We start from the raw sequence: 19,142 nt of genomic DNA, 5'->3' as shown, positions 1-19,142 counted from the left end.
TTGCCAACAGTACAAATCCGACTTCCAATAACTCTAATGGCTCATTTCAGACAAGTATGGACAGTTTTTAATCAGTCTTGGTTCCCCAATTGATAAATGGTCAAAGGATATGAACAGGCAGTTCTCAGATAAAGAAATTAAAGCCATCTATTGTCCTATGAAAAATGCTCTAAATCACTATTGATTAGAGAAATGCCAATCAAAACAACTCTGAGGTATCACATCACACCTATCAGATTGGCCAACATGACAAAACAAGAAAATGATAAATGTTGGAGAAGATGTGGGAAAATTGGAACATTAATGCATTTTGGTGGAGTTATGAAATGATCCAACTACTTTGAAGAGCAATGTGGAACTATGCCCAAAGGGCTATCAAAATATGCATACCCTTTGGCCTAGCAATAGCACTTCTAGGGCTATAACCCAAAGAGATCATGCAAATGGGAAAAGGACCCACATGTACAAAAATATTTATAGCAGCTCTTTTGTGGTGGCAAAGAATTGGAAATTGAGAGGATGCCCATCAATTAGGGAATGGCTGAACAAGTTGTGGTATATGAATATGATGGAATACTATTGTGCTATAAGAAATGACAAACAGGCTGATTTCAGAAAAACTTGGAAAGACTTGTATGATCTGAAGCTGAGTGAAGAGAACAGAAGCAGGAGTATGTTGTACACAATAACAGCCACACTTTGCGATCTATTATTGATAAAGTTAATCCTTCCCAGCAATACAAGGATCTAAGACATCTCCAAAGGTCTCATGATGGAAAATGCTATTCACATCCAAAGAAAGAACTATGGAGTTTGAATGCAAATTGAAGCACACTATTTGCTATTTTTTTCCTTCTGTTGAGTTTTGTTTCCTCTTTCTGGTGGTTCCTCCTACTGGTTCTAATTCTTACTTACAACATCACTAATGAGAAAATATGTTTAATAGGAATGTATATGTATAGCCTACATCAGATTGTGTGCCATCTTGGGGAGGGTGGAGGGGAGGGAGGGGGAGAAAAATTTTAAACTCAAAAGCATATGGAAGTGATTGTTGATAAATCAAAATAAATTAATTAAATTACATTTAATTTAATTTAATTAAAAAAAAAGAAATGAGAAAAAAAATCAGTCTTGGATCATTGTTTTTTCTCTTGCCTGAAATGGATCTTAGTACAACTTTCCTTCTCTATGTTTAATCTTTTTCTTAAAAAAAAATCCTGGAAAGTATAGTTTTGTTCTTTCATTTTTTTAAATGTTTATCACACAGTAATGATTATCATTGATTCTTATAGTTCCCTTACTCATTAGCCTTTGTCAGATAAAATGGAAACTGGCAGCTTTAGAGACTTGTCCTAGCTCATTTCCTTGGGCAAATAATTTAAAATGTTGGGCCCTTTGTTTCCTTACTGTAAAATGTGTGATTTCAACTAGATGACCTTTAATATCCTTCCAGTTCTAAACCTGTGACTCTATGATCTGTTTTCTTTATGCCCATTTTAAATATTGATCAAGATTCCCTCTAAGAATGTAAAGTATTTCTAATAAAGGGAAATAAGTATATGGTCATTTAGGTTATGAATGCGTTTAGGGAGGTTTATATGGAGGCATTCCTGTCTTGAGCAACATGTACTACAATCACACAATTTTACCTGAAAAAAAAATATTTGGCTTACTTCCTCTATTCATGCAGAAATCAAGCAACATATCTGAAATCACCCAGCAAAACCAAGACTAAAAGTCAGTTCCAATCTACTGGTCCATATTGCCTCCCTGAGAGTATTCAGTAATTGAAGTGGAGGCAATGGATACTAAAGCAATTCCAAGATCTCACAAAATTGCATAATTTTACTATTAGATAGAATATCAGAGGAAATCTACTCCAATTTTCTCAGTGTATAGATAAAGAAATAGAGTGAGAAGAAGTTAAATGATTCATGCGGTTTATAGGAGCCTAACTGGACTAGAAATGGCTAGAACTTTGAAATAGTTCCAGCTTGGTAGCAACCAGTTTAGTGAATATGGCGCTCTTCACAGCACAGAGCTGGACCAGATTAACTTTAAAGTTCCTTCCAATTCCAGTTTGATGAGTCTTTGATTTGCTCGAGCTCACACAGTTTCCTGATTGCCAATCAAGAGTCCTTGAAAATATTCTATAATGTTGCATATCCCTTTCCCTAAAGGGAATTCCTAGTTCTTGCCTGACTGATGTAAATAATTTCCATTTGATCACTGGCTACCAGTAGTATTTATCAAGAATATTGAAATTCTTCTAGAAGCTGAGTTGGTCAGAATGTGTCAAGTTTCAACAAGATCCATTTGGCTAGGAATGCTGGAGTTAGCAATTAGGCAAAAAAAAAAAAGGGGGGGGGTGGGAAGCACAAAAGGTGCAGTGGAAGTACTGAGGTGAACTCTCCTTAGATTTCCTTAGATCTCTCCTTAGAGCTGGCAATTCAATCTACTTTGCAACTGCAACCTTGGAGTATCACTACACAATCTTCTGCTTTACTTCTCCTTTGATCTTGAAATTTCCATCTTTATTCATAATCTAGTATCCTGAATCTTATTCCTGATCAATGTTATGTTTCCTCTTTCCATTTTGACATTATTCTTTATGTTTTGGGTCCCAACTAATAAGTAATATGTATGGCTCGACTTCAAAGTTCTCAACCACTGATTTCTATTAATCAAGCTAGAGCCATTCAGAAGGAATGGTCAAAATCCTTTTTATATCTCTGAAACCATAACCTAATTTATCCAAATATCCCCTGGTGTTTGACAATTTGAAAATTTCTCTGTAGAAAATTATCCCTTTACCTCATTAGGCATATGGTGAGAATCAGGCACAGAAACAGCACTAGCTAATTGTCACTGAATAACATTGGCTTCAGTAAAATGATGTGTTCTGATTATCTTGATTCCCCCCAGGACTTCAGGTTCATATGTCTTGAGTTTAACCCTTCCATTACTTTTGTTTACAATAAATATATGTCTCTAATAAAAAAAATTGTCTCCTACAACATTTTTAGGTGCTACTGATACTAGAAATAGTTACCCTCTCTGGCTCAATAAATAATGACATTAAAAACAAACAAACTTTTCACCAGGTTAATTTTTATCTTTAAACTGGTAGGAATTAACCTCAGATCCTCAGCCTAATGAAATGGAACCCCATGCTCATAATCATATGTTACAGACCTTAATGATAATATCATCTAAAGCCCTTAATCAATTATGGTGAAATTCTTCAAGAAGTTGATTATACATAATGAATTAGGGTTTGGGGGATCCACTGAGTCCTAAATATGTGAAGTGACTTGACCACAGTCACACATATGGCAGACAGTGCCACAGTGGCAGAGCAGGAATTTAAACTCAGCTACTCTGACTTCAAATGCAGCACTCCTTCTGCTTTACCATATTGACTCATCTTATTTCCATTTAAATGCCTTCCTGAATGGGCATAATCAGAGTCATAGGTTTCAGCTTATCATGGAACTTGAGGCCAAGTCAAGTGAGTTTAGCAAAGGCTGGTACACATTTGAGGGTTGATTGCTCTGTTTTAGTAGGGAGCTAGAAAGTACCTTGAAACTTGATGGTAGAAAATGAGCTTTTAAAAATGCTTTTTGGAAAATAGCTACGGCAATTTTCGATTTCTGCAGTAAATTTCCCTTTCTTTGACCCCAAAAACACATTTCAAAAAAGTTTGTCCATGGGGAAAAGAACAGAAAATGTGATGGTTTTGTGTCCTGCAAGGGCTTTAACAACCAGGCAATCATGCAGCTCTTCACACAAACTTTGCACTGCATCTCACAATGTGGCAGATTAATTTTGAAGACTCTTGTCCCCAACTCTTGCAAAATCCCAAGGAGCACAAATACATTGTTATACATAGTGTATATAAGAAAGAGGGTTAGCTCCTGGTACAATGGATAGAGCATTGGGCCTGGTGTCAGGAAGACTCATCTTCCTCAGGTCAAATCTGATCTCAGACTAGCTAGGTGACCCTGGGCATGTTGTTTAACCCTATTTGCCTCAGTTTCCTCATCTGTAAAGTGAATTGGAGAAGGAAATGGCAAACCACTCTATTATGTGGTTTCATGACTCCAAATGGGGTCATAAAGAGTCAGACATGACTGAAAATGATTGAACAACATATAAGAATGCATATCAGTCACATGAAAGCAGCCAGGGTGATTGATGGGGGCTGGCCTCAGTTTCAGGAACACATGGGCTGAAATCTCACTTCCATGTACCTACTAGCTTTGTGTCCCTGGGCAAAGCATTTAACCTCTCTCAGTCTCCTTCTCCTCATCTATAAAATTCAGATGATAATAACACCTACTTGATAGGATTATTGTGAGAATCAAATGAAATAATGATGTATGTAAAATGTATTTAAACCTTAAGGCAAAATAAAACAAACCATTGCTGCCATTGCTGTATTATATTTACTCATATAAGATTAAAAAATAAGGTGGAATCCATTGATGGTAATTCCTGCAAACTCAGATTTTCAAGCAAAACCCTGAGAACAAGCTCAAGAAAAAAAAAATCAGTGCCACAATCCAAGAGTCAGAAGGATAATTGGAAGTTTTACAAGTTTTTTCACCCTCAGTCCTTATTTTTTAAAGAAAAATGGAAGATTCCAAATTCTGTCCATCCTCAGTAATTTCAGTACTTTCTCACATATTTTGTCATGTTTCCTACATGAATTTGATGTTTTTAGGCTACAATATTTGATGACCTTCAAAGGCTCTAAGAATCAGAATCTCTATCAAATAGCAGGGGGAAAAGTGCTTCAAATTCATTTCCTTGAAGTGAGATGAATCAATATAAATTAAACATACATTTGAAAATGAAAACTTGGTCTTTTCTGCAGTTGCTGTATTAGGAAAATGCTTTTATCAAGAATATTTATAAACCCTCAAGGTGCCACATCAAGAAATGACCAAACTTAATTTAACTTGGGAGTAGCAAGGACAACATTCCCATATGCTTAATTGGTGATAAAAGTTTTGTGGGTACAATACTGGACATTGGACAGAGCCCATAGAATTTCATCTAAGTGCTGAATGTGGTCTGTCCTCACCAATGCACCAAACAAACCATTTGTTTTCAGTCTATTCTTAAAGAATTGCTAATTGGCTAAAGTAATATTGCTCTCTTTGTAGAACTGAAGTAATGAAAGGGTCTCAATGGCTAATTAGAAATGGCAATTTTATTGACCTTCATTTATTGCTTTCTGCCTACAAATATATCCATGTATCCCTCATGCTCAAAACCCTCACTTGATCCATTGATCTCCAAGATCTATCCTGTATTTTCCTTCCCTTTTATGGCTAAATTCCTTGAGAAGGCCGTATACAACAGATGCTTCTATATCCTTTCCTCACTCTCTTCTTAACTCTCTCCAATCTGACTTTTGACCCCATCATTCAACTAAAACTGTTCACTCCAAAGTTATTAACAATGTATTAATAATAACATCTAATGGACTTTTCTCAATCCTCATTTGTCTTGACCTCTCTGCAGCATTTGATACCATTGATCACCTTCTTTTCCTTGATATTTTCTCTCTAGGCTTTTGTCATCCTATACTATCCTGGTTCTCTTCCTACTGATCTCACCACTCTTTCTCTGTCTCCTTTGTTGGATTTTCATTTAAGTCATCGTGCTGTCTCTATTCCCCATTGATCTGTCCTGGGCCCTCTTTCTTCACATTCTATAAAGTTTAACTTGGTGATCTCATCAGCTAACATGGATTCAATTATCATCTCTATGCTAATGATTCTTAAATCTATTTATCCAGGCCTAACCTCTCATTGGATCTCCAAGGTAGCATCTCCAAATGTCTATTGTACAACTAGAATTGTATGTCTCATCAACATCTAAGACTCATTATCATTATCTTCCCCCAAACCTTCATCTCTTAACTTCTCTATTACTTTTGAGGTAACACCACCCTCCCAGTCACCCAGGATTGAAACCTAATATCACTCTTGACTCCTCACTCTCTCTCATTCCCCATATTCATGCTCTTGCTTGTCAATTTTAATTTATCTTTTCTCATATAGCATCCTACTCTGCCCTCTGATGAAGCCGCTACCCTAGTACAGGCCCTCATTACCTTATGCTTTATAGATTGCAATAGATTCCTGTTTTTGGCCTACCAATCCCTTCATGATCTGCCTCTGCCCATCATTCCAATCTTTTCACATCTTACAGCTCCCTGCCCCGCTCCACACACACCTCAACCATACACTGGTTGAGGGTATGATCCACTGACACTGACCTCTTTGTTGTTCTTTGGTTAAGACTATCCATCTTCTAACTCTGGGCATTTCCGCCACTGATACCCCATGCCTGACATTGTCTCACTCCTCACCTCCACCTGCTGGCTTCCCTGGCTTCATTTAGAAAATTATTCCACAGTTTCTTTCTGTTTTTGCTCTCCCTGTTTTATGTCTCAAAATCATATTTGTGACATTAAAGGAACTTGATAGTTCTCCCTCTTGAATTGCCCCCCCACAAATAGTCTATATATTCTTGGGGCTTAATTGTTCCTTACATGTTTGGTAGAATTTACTTATAAATACATCTGATCCAGAGAATTTTTTTTCTGGAGTACAGTTTAGTACTTAAGTACAATGATTTATGATTCATTCAATTTATTTTTATATGATAGTGCTATTTAAGTGTTCTATTTTCTCTTGTGTTAATCTGGATAGTATATGTTTTTATCAATATTCACCTATTTCACTTGGATTATTAGTTTTACAGGCATGTAATTGGACAAAATATCTCCTAATAATTACTTTAATTTCATCTTCTTTGGTGGTGTATTCTTTTTTGATACAGGTATTTTTTTTTCTTTTTTTTTAATCAAATTAACCAATGATTTATCTTTTTTTTTTAAAACCAGCTCTAATTTATTTATTAATTCATTTTTTAATTTTCAATTTTATTAATCTCTCCTTTGATTTTTAGGATTGTTGTTTTGGTTTTTAACGGGGTTTTTAATTTCTCCTTTTTCTAGAATTTTTAGTTGCATACCCAATTCATTTATCTATTCTTTCTTCCTTCAAAGATAAAAATTTTCCAATAAGTACTGCTTTGACTTCATCCTACAAATTTCATCATGTTGTCTCATCAGTATATTTAAATTATTCATTATTTTTGTGATTTACTATTTGACCCGTTCATTCTTTAGAACTATGTTACTGAGTTTCCAATTGATTTTTTTTTAATCTATGCTTCCAAGGCCCTTTATTGAACATAATTTTTATTTCAGTCCACCTCTAGTCTAGTTTTACTATATCCTCCTAAAATTCATTTCACTTTTCTTTTAAGGATTTGGATGCTATACTATTTGATACATATATATTTAGTATTAATATTACTTTATTGCACATGGTACCTTTTACAAAGATGTAGTTTCCCAACCTATCTCTTTGAATTAGGTCTATTTGTGCTATTCCTTTGGCTGAGATCTTGATTGCTGCCCCTGCCATTTTTACTTCAGCTGAAGCATAATAGATTCTGCTCCAGCTCCTTAGTTTAACTCTATATATATCTCTATGTTTCAAGTGTGTTTCTTGTAAACAATATATTCAAATCCATTTTGCTATCCACTTCCATTTTACTTCCCATTCATATTCACAGTTATGATTGCTAACAGTGCATTTCCCTCCATCCTATTTTCCTCTACTTATTCTTCTCTAATTCTTTTTATCCTGTCCCCATTCTAAAGTCTGTTTTTCTTCTGGTCACTGCCTTTCCTTATGCATCTTTCCTTTTATCACCTGCCCTTTCTCTTTTCCCTTGGACCTCCTACTTCCCAGTTGGGTAACAGGTTTCTATACCCAAATGAGTGTGTGCATTTATATTTGGAGAGAGAGAGATTTCCCTCTTTGAACCAATTTAGATCAAAATAAGATTCAGGCATTGCCTGTCTGTCCCCCACCATTTACTTCTCTGCTAAAAGCTCTTCCTCCTGTATCTTTTTGATAAGAGAAAATTTTCCCCATTCTTCCTCTCCCTTCTCCCTTCTCCCAGGGCATCCCTTTTTCTTGCCGATCATTTTTTTTTACATCATCCCAGCATAATAGACTCACTTTCATGTTCTCTGTGTAAAATCCATCTAATTGCCCTAATAATGATAACATTCTTAGAAAATGTGAACAGTTTAACCTTTCTGAATTTACCTTTTTATGCTTCTCTGAAGTCTTGTATGTGAAAGTCAAATTTTCTATTCAGCTCTTATCTTTTCAACAGGAATGCTTGAATTTTCTCTATTAAATTTCCATTTTTCTCACTGAAGGATTACACTTATTTTTGTAAGTTATTTTTGGTTGTAATGCTAGCTCTTTGCTTACTAGAATATTATATTCTAAGTCCTTCGAACATTTAACATGGTAGCTGTTAAAGCTAATGTTATCCTGACTGTGGCTCCACAGTTTTTGAGTTTTTGCTTGAAGCTGTTTTGACTTCACAGTTGTAGCTGTTTTGACTTCGTTATCTTATTCTGATTTTGTTCTTCATCTTCCCTATCACCACAGTAATTTTTTATGGTCATCTTCTTTTTCTTATTGTTTGCTCATTTTTCCAGCCTATTTCTCAACTTTAAATTTATGTTAAAGTTGTGCTATGTTTCTGGCATAGGGGTGATGGTGGCTAAGGATACTGTTTGAAGCTTCTGGCTTTTTGCACTGTTATTTTCAGAGCTAGTTCTGAGATTTTTGAAGTTTTGGGTATTTTTGAAGTTAGTGTGATTTCAAAGAGGTATAGTCACTGCTCTCTCATTCTGCACTTTTGTTCTTACCCAGGAAAGGTCACTGATCTCTTGGGATTGAAATTGGTACTGCTGCTCAGGGTCCCTGCTGCCTTGAGACCAGGAGAGACACTGCTCCCCAGTAGTACTTTTACTAAAAGTGCTCCTCTCCACCCTTGAACTTTAACCCAGAAATGGATATTGGTAATATACTTCCCAGCTTTCAGTCCTGCATCCATTGCTAGCATAAGGAGCCCATGTAATATCTTTTTTACTACTTGCCAGGTCACCTTAGCATGGCTGGCTTGAGATCCTGAAACTGTTGCTGCTTCTCTTGCCACAATCTAGTCCCACCACTGGTGTTTCATTCACATGGTCTCTGGGCCAGCCTCCACCCATATGTTGTAGATCGTTCCTTTCAACCTCCTAAGTTGTCTTGGGTTGGAAGAATGTCTCACCCTGACCTTTTTGTTGGGTCTGCCACTCCAGATTTTGATCTGAGGCTTTATTTTGAAGTTGTTTGCAGGCAATATTGGGAGAGATTGACTGAGTGTTTCTTCTATTCCACCATCATGTGTCTGGCCCTGGAAATAGCATCAACTGACTTCCAACTGAATAAATTCCACTGGGATTGATGAAATGTCAAGAGACTTAGAGTAAAGTCCCTAGAACATTGGGTGATCCCTTGGGTAGGGTTTAGGGGAAGACATGAATAAGACTATCAGAGGATGAGAATATGTAGATGAGTCACAATCTGCACCCTTTCTGGGAGTACTCATATCAATGATATTATAGAACCATTTAAGTATAACAATACTCTCACTTCTGATCTCAAGTGTGGCATGTGATTCAACTCTATCTCCTCCTGATGTTGGAGCAATTCATGAAGAGGAGTTGAAATTGTAGTTTTTCTTTTTCCTGAGACTCTGTTCTCCTTTTCTTTCTTTCTAAGATCCAGATTCTTCTAATTCTCTGATTCCTCATTCTTTCTCATTCTTCATCACTTTCTAAGGCTCTTCTTTCTTTTTAAAACCTTTACATGTAAGTATTCCTTGAGATTTCCCTAGTCTTTCTTTTCCTCTCTCTGCACTCTCTCCCTCTGATGTCTCATTCATTTCAATGGCTTTTATTTTTTTTTTAAAAAAGTCCCAAAACTCTTTCTCCAGTCTCACTTCTCTTCAGAGCTTCTGTTTCTCATTTCAAACTGATACAGAACTTTTTTTGTTTGTTTCTTATTGATTTGATTTTTTTTCTTGACCTGCGATTTAATTGGGAGATCATCTAAGAGAATTGGTTGTGACAGTGAGAGGTTAAGTATCTTGTCTAAGGTCAAACAACTAGTATGCAGCAGAAGTCTTGAAGAAGTCTTCTAAACTTTTTCTCTCCTATAACACTATATCACTGGTAAGCAATGATTATTCCATTCCATACTTCCTCTTTCAAGTGTATATTCCTTACTTCCAATCTGAATCTGCTTATTTATATTCTTCTTTCTGCAATGCCCTTTCTCTTCTTATATCTCCACCTAAACTATATATCCTTCAAGTCCCAATTTGTATGCCCCTAGTTCCATGAAGTGTTTGGGAATCCTCCCAACTGGTCATCATATTGCTCTCATCTGAGTCTCCATACTTAAGTATTTGCATTTCTTTTAGGAGACTTATAATCTGTCTCGTACAATAATTATAGATACACCTATTTTCTTCTTCATACTTGAGGGCAGGAACCTGCAGTGGCCATCACAATGTAAAGGGTCAGTAAGCATTTCTTGAACTGCTGTATCAGGCATGAAATAATGTCCTTGCAAATAGTGTCATGTTACCACATTCTACTTTCTTTTGATACATCATTTAAGACATTTGATATTCCCTTTATTTTTTCCTCCCCTCTTCTACTTCCTCAAATATAAATAGTGAAGTACTTAACAAGTAGAATAGCCAGTCTCAAAGAATGAAGCAAAGAATTCAGGGAATGTGAGACAGTGCTTTGGTCTTTGAATAAACAGAACAACAAACAAATTAGTGCAGGGTCCTCAACATTCCTATCAACTACAATGATTTTCAGATACCTTATATTTCCCCTGTTGATCAACATTGTTTGAAAACTGCACCTTCCTTTTCCTTTTGGAGAAAATGTTAAAGATATGAAAAAATGGAGGAAGAGCAAGGGTCACTATCATTTTTTTTAACCACAATATCTGTGCAGAGTTTTCCTATACTTCTAGCAGTTACTTAAATGCTATACTGGACTTGGAGGAGACATAGTAAGGTAACTTAACTTTTTACTATACCAAAGTGCTTTGCAGATCTGTGATTAAATATGTGTGAAAATATGTGTGGAAATTACCTCTCCCAACAGAGATAACAATTATCAATAACTCAATAGATAAGTCTTAAGGAATTTTCCGGGGATCAGGGAAGTTAAGTAGTTTGTCCAAGGACACAGAGTTTGGAAATATCTCAAATGGGATTTGAATCTAGCTCTTCTGATTTTAAGTATAGAATTATGCCTAGTTGTCTGTCCCTTTTCACTTTACTTATATAAAATAATAAGAAAAATTTAAAAACACCAACCTTCTACCCCAAGCTACTGGGGTGTGAGATTGACAAAGCTTCAGTTAAATTGGTATCTTCTGATTTTAAATCTTTGCACTTCTAGGCCTTACTAAATTCTAGAAGGAAAGAATGGTTGCTTTTGTGTACCACAACACATTGCAAACATTTTGAAGGAAATGCTCAAAAGCGTGGCTGTAGAGAGTTATTCTCACTAGGAAGCATTAAATATCAGCTTCAGCAATCAACCTAAAGACCAACAAATGTAAAAAAGCTAATTGTACTGCCTGAGCTTAACTTCACCTTTTGAATTTTGCCATCCTCCAAGATCTATCTCAAGTTTGTTCATTTAACAACATTGAGCAAGTTTCTGCTGTATTAGTCAGTCACTCAATAGGTATTTAATGTTTATGATGTGCTAGGCACTGTAGTAAGTTGGGAGACAAAGGAAGTCCTTGTATACATACCCTCTGCTTTCATGTAGCTCATAATAAAATAGGGGAAATAACATGAAAATGACTCTTTACAAACAAGCTATAGACAGGATTATTTTGAGATAACCACCAGACAGAAGGTACTAGTAAGGATCAGAAAAGACCTCTCATTTCAGAAGGTAGGATTGTAGATGAGAATTAAAGGCAGCCAAGGAAGCTAGGAGGAAAAGATGAAGAGGGAGAGAATACTAGGCAACCAGGGACAATGCTCAGAGTCAAGAAATGGACTGTCTTGTGTGAGGAACAGCAAGGAGGCCAATATCACATCACTGAGTATGTGGGATAAGAAAGGTATAACAATACTGGAAAGTTAGGAGAGGGGCAAGTTATGAAGGACTTGGAAGGTCAAATAGAATTTTAGATTTGAACCTGGAGATGATAGAGAACCACTAGAGTTTATTAAATGGGAGTTGGAGGGGGACAGACAGGAATGTAATCAGACTTGTTTGTTGATAAGACTAATTCAGTAGTTGAATGGAGAATGGATTGGAGTGGGGAGAAAACTGAGGAAGGTTGACTGACTATAACACTATGGCAAATGGTCTAGGAGTGAAGTCATGGTTGAGGGCTTGTATGAGGGTCAGGGAAATGTCAGAGAAGGGAGTATACACAAGAAAAATTACAAAAGTGAAATTGATATGACTTGGCAACAGATTGGATATGGAGGTGGTGGTGAAAGAATGTAAGGAACTGAGATTTACACTTTAAATAGTGAGCTTGGGTGACTCCTTATATTTATTAGGTAACTGATTTTTATTTTAGAATTTTTTTTGGTTTTATAAGGATTTTTCTTATGCTTACATTTTCAGTCTTTCCATTAGAAATGTTTAGTTAATAAAGGTCCCCTTCTTGATTGAGTGTTTCAAATTTTTCTTAGTTCCGTAACTGCTAGAGTTACAGAATTCCCTTTATTTAGGATCAAAGAGGACCTGGAAGGAATACCATAAGAAGCCACAAGGAGCTTTCAGTACTTAACTAGCAGTAGAATATCCAGAAAGTCTGGTTAATAATAGCTTCTCAATACTCTCCTTTCTAGAAGACATAGTGTGCAACACCAAAGTAATATTATGGTCATGAAATGGTAATTATTAGGAAATGCTAGTGATTAATAGAAAAGATAAGATTGATAAAAAAAATAAAGGGGATGCATCACAAAAAAAAGTGTTTAGTCTTCTGCTACTTTACAGGTTCTGTACCAGGCTCTTTTCATAGAAATATGCACATACTGGGAATTTATAGCTTAAGCAAAACATAGGGAACTTGGGAAAGAGTTTGGAGGAAGAGGAACAACAGATGGCTAACAGGCCTAAAAACAGCATCTGTGAGGAAACACTAAAACCCAAACCACTCAGGATTTATATAGTAACTTCTTGCCAAGGACTTAAAATGTTTCTACCTATTGTCCCAAATACACTATTCTTGTGAATACTAAGTGAGGGACAAAGTATTGCTAAATTCTCACTACCAATAACAGTTGACATTTTTCAGTCCTTTAAGTTTTAATACATGATCTTATTTAAGCATCACAAAAATCCTCTCAGGTGGGTACTGTAAGTATTATCCACAATTTACAGATGGGAAACTGAAGCTTTGAGAGATTATGTTACTTGTTCTTGGCCCCATAGCTAATAATTTTAAGAAATGGGATTTGAACTTAGATCTTCCAGTTTCCATATCTAGCACACTAAACTAGGCTGCTACTTGAAGAAATAAAATTATTTTTTTCCTAAAGGTTTATCTCTATAGTCATGTTAAAAAGATAATTTATGGGATAGGATAAATGTTTTTTATCACTTTTATGAATATGAAATGTTGTGTGGGATATTGGAAAGAAAGCTTGCCTGTGATTCAGGATGACCTGGGTTAAAATTCTACCTCTCACACAAAATGGTTATATGCCCCGGGGCAAATCATTCAATATTTAAGTATCCAAGGTACCTATTTTAAATTGGGGAAAAAAAGATACAAATCTTAATCCAATTAATCAACAAGCCTCTATCAAGAATCTACTACTATCCAAACAAGATGACAAGCATTGGTTTGCTAGAAAGAGTATTCTCTTGAGATTTTCCCTACAGCAATAAAATCATGGATCCAAGGCAACAAATAACAAAAACTACCTAAAGTTAGAGGGCCATACACGAAGGCTAGTGAAAATTTCCTCAAATGTATGGATTCTAAATTCTAAGAGATAATTGTAATTTTTTCAATTCCTCAAAGGAAAAAAAAAAGAATATGTGTTTTTCCTTGGTTATCAAAAAAAGGCTCCAAATTTCAATGCTCACATAATTATTCTATATACGTACATATGTATATTCATATAAAATTATTATGTAGGCATTGAAATTATATATACACATGCATGTATATGTGTATATACATATGTGTGGTGTATATATATATATATATAGAAATATGGTATGGTATACAGATTATATGGTGTGTATATGTGTGTATATACACACCTTATATACCATATATAACATATTCTACAATGCACATATATGTTATATATCATATATATTATATATACACATGTATTTGTAATTTCAGTACAAATGTGTTTATATACATATGTCATACATATGGTGTCTATTTATCTATAATGTGTGGGGCATAGACATGCATGTGTGTAATGTGTATATATGCATTTGTATATGTATATACATGCATGGTATATGCATGTATACACAGAGATATACGATATACACATGTATAGATGTGTGTATCTAGATAGATATAGACACAAATAAGTACGTGCACATGCGTGTGCACACACACACACACAAACTCTGTACAATTTTATAAGAAAACAGCACGTGCACAGATGGGAAATGGAAGACAATACCATTGTTAAAGATAAAGTAATGATACACGTATTTCTGTAACAGAAAAAAAAATTTACTAAGGAAACCGGGAGTTTGATGGGAAGGAATATTGGACTGGGAGTCAAGAGAACAAACTCTTGCTCCAAGCTTAGCTAATATGACCTTGGACAAGACAACTCCCCTCTCTTGGCTTCAGTTTCCTCCTCTGTAAAAAGAGAGAGTTGAATTAGTATTGATCTCTAATATCCCTTCCACCCCCAAAAAATCTCTTTAATGTTCTTTATCTGGGGGAAAGAGCTTCTAATTTGATTGCACTAGGAATATCTTATTCAAGTTGTGGGGCATCTACAGGAGGCATACTACGGCTATTAACCTTGAATTCCCTTTTCTTCCTTCCCTCTCCTACCCCCCCCAACACCCCCATCTCTCTCCTAAAGGGAGATGACTGTTTAGCCCATCCCCCACACAAACAGTTCACTCATTTGCTATTTTCAGTGAATATGGAACAGAGTTGTCACCATGCCTGCTTTCTTTTTTCTACTATCAGTCCAAAAGAGTAGTGTCAGAAAACGTCCAGTTCCAATGCTGCTGACAGTCTGAGTCATTAAAAGGAAAAGGCAAAGTTCTCAACACAGCCTTTACTGTTGCTATTTGCCTTTCCTCTCTGCTGGAATGGCAGCCACTCAGAAGACTGTTAAACAGAATATCACAGTTAGCAGCTGGCTCAGGTGCTTTAGACCATCACAGGTCTAAAGAATAAGTAATAGGCATTACTTATAATCTTCTGAGCTCAAGAAGAAGTGAATTTGTTTCTGATGTGATTGGGACTGTTATTTCTTCTTCTTCTTTCTTTTTTTTTTCTCCTTACTTCCCTCAAACTCACTTCTCAGGAGTATGCCACTTCATAAAAAGATCTGGATTGTAGTCAGAACTTTGTAACTCATCATGTAGTAACCTTGGGCAAGTCATTTAAACTCTCTGAGCCTCAGTTTCCTCGCCAATTAATAAATCATTCAACCAATAAGCATTTATTGAGTACCTACTAAAGTACTAAGCACTATAGTTACAGAGGAACATATGGAACAGCCCCTGCTCTCAGTGAGGAAATGTATATACATTTAAGTATACGCACATGTACAAATATACAAAAATACATGGTAATTTCCATGGAGAAGGGGAGGTACTTGCAGATGGAAGGGATCAGGTTAGGCTTCATTAGAAGGTGGCCTTTAAGCTGAGCTATGATAAACATTAATGATTCCAAAGAGGCAGAAATGTGGATAGAGTATATCCTAGGCATGGAAACAGGCTACACAAAGGCACTGAGATGGGAAATATAGAGTATATGAGGAACAGGAAGCTCAATTTGGCTGTTTTAATGAGCATATGAAGATAATTATTACATGATAAAGCTGGAAGGGTAGGCTGCCATTAGATTGTAAAGAACTTTAAATTCCAAAAGGAAACATGGTGTAGTGGATAGTGTTAGTTTTGGAGTTAAGAAAATGTATTTTCAAATCCTGCCACTGATATTTACTATCTGTTTGAGTTTGAGCAGGCCTAGGGGGCCCCATCAGTCTCAAGCTGGAAGTCTCAAGGCTTCACAACTTACAATACCTTGACCTGCTGACCAAATGAGTTTTCCCATGGACATAGACAAGTCAGTTAAACCCAAGCTAAGAGTTGAAGTTCCTTGCTTAATATCTTTTCTATGCCAAAGCTAAGTAATTATTTTTAAAACTATTTAAGGGCCTGCATGTGTTCCATTTCATTCTAACACAGAACCTAAACCAACAGAGAACTAGTTTTTAAAATAACCCTATTCATTACATCCAGCATAGTTGGTAGCTGGGATGAGATCGCATCACTACTCACATCATGGTTAAGGTAGGGGGATGGTGATGCAAATATGGGGCATGAGGTAATCAAATGACCACATGTTATATCATCACCTCTTTTGACATGAATCCATCTAGTATTATATTAAGAGTCTTTTCAATGGGAAAGAGAGAGAAATTCCTCACTGATGTAGAACAATTAGGTCAGGGGAGGAGTGGTGAGGAACTTGCTAGGGAAGGTAAAGAGAGTGCTATGTTCAGCATTAACTCATTACTGTTGACCATTGTGCAGAAGTTAGACTGCCAACTAATGTAAAATGTGTGAAAAAGAGTTAGAAAGCCACTATGACTGTAACATACTGTATGTGAAGGGGAGTAAGGTATAATAAACTTAGAGTTTGTCTACAGAGAGGTTGCAAAGGGCTTTAAATGCTAAGAGACAGAATGTCATAGTGAGTAGAGATAAATTAACAGGGTACTAGCCTGCATAAAGCCTGCTCATCACAGGTCTAAAGAATTGGCAAGTGTTGACTGGGGGTATGTGTATATGTTGAGTGGGTAATGAGGATCTTGAAGGGCTGCTGAAAAGATGATTTTGACTGGAGATGTCAAAGGTCAACAAATGGGCACTGTGCACATAGATTAAGGGTAGTGCTTTGACAAGACAGAGGTTGTAACAGGAACTAAAGGAAAAAAAAATCTGATTACTTCTTACTTTTCCCTACATCTAAGAATTCCTGGTTCTGCTTCTGGGAGCCAGGATGGTGGAGTAAGAAGTAAGTTTCTCTCACCCTCCCTTACTGATCTCTGAGAGCCCAGAAAATATCATCCCAGAAAAAACCCTAGAACAGCTAAACCAGCAAAAAGATGGATTGCAGCAGTTGTGTAACCCAGGAAGCTTGGGGGATTAACAGGAAAGGCCCCTTTTGCTCTGGTGAAGGGGAGCAGTACAGAACAGATGTCCCAGCAAGCTAGTGGAAAGCCCCACCTCAGCATACCAGGGGGGAGATCCTGAACCCCAACGTGACGCAGCAGGCAACCACCAACACTAGGACCCCCAAGTTCCTCAGTACAGGCAGGGGAATTGGTGAAAACCGGCTCAGAAAACCACCATGTATCCTGGTGTTCATGGCAGCCAAGTCTCCTGATGCTTCAGCAAAACTCTGGGAAGCACAACTCCAAGAGGCAAAGCCCCAGGCTGAGAGACATCCTGCAGCAGTGAAACATCCCTGTGCAAGGCCCAGGGTGAGCAGGTATCTTCCATGGGCCAGATTCCCCACCCCTACCCCTAGAGTACCAGTGTTGCTAATTCCAACCCAATACCAGGTAGGCTGCCAGAAACCTACAGCCTCCAACTGCCAGCACCTGAGGCCCCAGCATACAAAGTGACCAGGCCCCAGGCTGTAAGCACAAGGATCTCCCCCTGCTCTCCAACAGGAAAGCTGAACTTTTTTTAAAAAGTCAGGAAATAAGTAAACACTATGAGCAAAAAGAAGCATACAATGATCACAGATCCTAATTATGAGGACAGGGAAGATCAAGGCAGAAATTCAGAAGATGACAATGCTGTCAATATACCCACATCTGAAACCTCAAAAGGGAATATGAACTAGTCTCAAGTCCAAAAAAACTTCTTGGAAGAGCTCAAGAATGATTTTAAAAGTCAAATAAGAGAGGTAGATGAAAAATTGGGAAAAGAAATGAGAGGTATGCAAGAGAGAGTCAATAACTTGGAAAAGGAAGGACAAAAATTAAGTGTAGAAAACAAGTCCTTAAAAAATGCAATTGGTCAAATGGAAAAAAAAAGTACACTGAAGAAAACAGCTCCTTTAAAAGCAAAATTGGCAGGGGTAGCTAGGTGGTACAGTGGATAAAGCTCAGGAGGACCTGAGTTCAAATCCAACCTCAGACACATGACGCTTACTAGCTGTGTGATGCTGAGAAAGTCACTTAAACCTGATTGCCTCACCAAAAAAACAAAACAAAGGAACAAAACAAAACAAAAAAAAAACCTTTAAAAGTAGATTTAGAAGTGATAATATCCTGGAAGAACAAAAACAAAAACAATAAAATATTTACAGGCAGCTAGGTGGCGCAGTGGATAGAGCTCCAGCCTTGGAGTCAGGAGGACCCGACTTCAAATTCAGCCTCAGACACTTGACACTTACTAACTGTGTGACCCTGGGCAAGTCACTTGAACCCATTGCCCAGCCAAAAAAAAAAAAAAAAGCAGAATTGACCAAATGGAAAAAAAAAAAAGAGGTACAAAATCTAATATAAGAAAACAATTCATTAAAAATTAGAATTGGGCAAGTGGAAACTAATGACTTTATGAGAGAGTAAGAATCAGTCAAACAGAAACAAAAGAATGAAAAAATAGATGAAACCATAAAATACTTCATTGGTAAAAACAACTCACCTGGAAAATAGATCCAGCAGACAATTTAAAAATTATTGGTCTATGGGAAGCTAGGTGGTGCAGTGGACTGAGCTCCGGCCTTGGAGTCAGGAGGACCTGAGTTTAAATCCTGCCTCAGACACTTGACACTTACTGACTGTGTGATCCTGGGCAAGTGACTTAACCCCAATTGCCTCACCAAAAAGCATGCATAAATAGATAGATAGATAGATAGATAGATAGATAGATAGATAGATAGATA

The 19,142-nt window shown here is 36.7% G+C and overlaps 1 protein-coding gene across 1 annotated transcript in view; it reads right to left on the bottom strand.

Annotated features, from left to right (window-relative positions):
* CNTNAP5 (contactin associated protein like 5) overlaps positions 1-19,142 on the bottom strand; it is an 880,169-nt gene that overhangs the window by 180,740 nt on the left and 680,287 nt on the right. The gene's annotated exons all lie outside the window — the stretch shown is intronic.

The sequence above is a fragment of the Vombatus ursinus genome, unplaced genomic scaffold (assembly GCF_900497805.2).
Source record: "Vombatus ursinus unplaced genomic scaffold, bare-nosed wombat genome assembly UNPS02010548.1, whole genome shotgun sequence".
NCBI classification, from domain to species: domain Eukaryota; kingdom Metazoa; phylum Chordata; class Mammalia; order Diprotodontia; family Vombatidae; genus Vombatus; species Vombatus ursinus.
Note: the sequence above shows the minus strand (reverse complement) of the source record. Positions and strands in the feature narration are given on the sequence as shown.